The sequence below is a fragment of the Galeopterus variegatus genome, unplaced genomic scaffold, assembly GCF_000696425.1.
Source record: "Galeopterus variegatus unplaced genomic scaffold, G_variegatus-3.0.2 Scaffold18089, whole genome shotgun sequence".
In the NCBI taxonomy this organism is placed as follows: domain Eukaryota; kingdom Metazoa; phylum Chordata; class Mammalia; order Dermoptera; family Cynocephalidae; genus Galeopterus; species Galeopterus variegatus.
Window position 1 is genome coordinate 7,929 of NW_007744200.1, and position 1,018 is coordinate 8,946.

At 36.1% G+C, this 1,018-nt stretch overlaps 1 pseudogene; it reads left to right on the forward strand.

Annotated features, from left to right (window-relative positions):
• LOC103582835 overlaps positions 1-1,018 on the forward strand; it is a 5,410-nt pseudogene that overhangs the window by 1,221 nt on the left and 3,171 nt on the right.

Below are 1,018 nucleotides of genomic sequence, written 5' to 3' on the forward strand. Positions count from 1 at the left end.
AAAAAACAGGCATTTTTATTATTTAATTTCTTGAACCCCAGAAAAATTGTATCAGCTTTCAAATTGTATTCTTGGATAAACTTGTTGTAGTGATTTCAACACTGAATACCAAATAGTTTGAAAAAGAAGAGCTTTTTCACAAAATTTAAAAGAGGCAATTAATATAATAAAAGGTTGATAAGGGTATACATGGAAGAGACAGTTTCCCCCATCCCTAAAAACAGGGGCTATAAATTGGTATCCTGCTGGCCACATATGGTTTGGCCATGGCAAGTCAGATGGCTTAAGGTGAAAATGTCAAAACTCTTTCCTTTCTCTAATCCTTTAGTAACTCTAGTCTTTAAATTGTGATTTGCAGACCATTAATACGAGGTGGGCAAACCATGAGCTATGGGCTCCCACAGCTAATATTTTTATATTGTATATTTTAAGGGGTCGTAGAAAAAAAGTATGTGACAAGGGTCATAAAAAATAAACTAAAACAAAGAGGGATCGGTGGTCCACAGCCTAAAATATTTACTATCTGGCCTTTTGTAGGTTAATACATCTTTAACTCAATTTAGTGGGCAACTGACCAGCATTTTTAAATCAAAGAATAGAATTGGGTTGGTTAGGGAGCATATCAGCTTGTGAGAGTATATTCTGTTTTGTGAAAATTCTGTTCACACACATATGTAAGTATTTATGTTGGTCAATATATAAAAAGATTTTCTTCTTAGGCTATGTCAAAGAAGTTTGGAAGCTGCTGCTCTCGGAGCTACCTTATTTCAAGGGTTCCCAATCAAGACAACTTAAATAGTGCATTCGTGTCTTTCCTGAAGTCTACATATAGGGATTTGCCAAAGGTTGGTGCCTTTTGATTTAAGATTCTCCTCCACACCCAACTTCCCCATTCCCTACCATATACAGACACCTGCTAGAAGCACAGCTAACTTCACAATTGACTCTGATTGACTCCAAGTCATGGGACTAGCCTGTGTAATTTTCTGTCTGGCCTTTCATGCATTTTATACTTTCA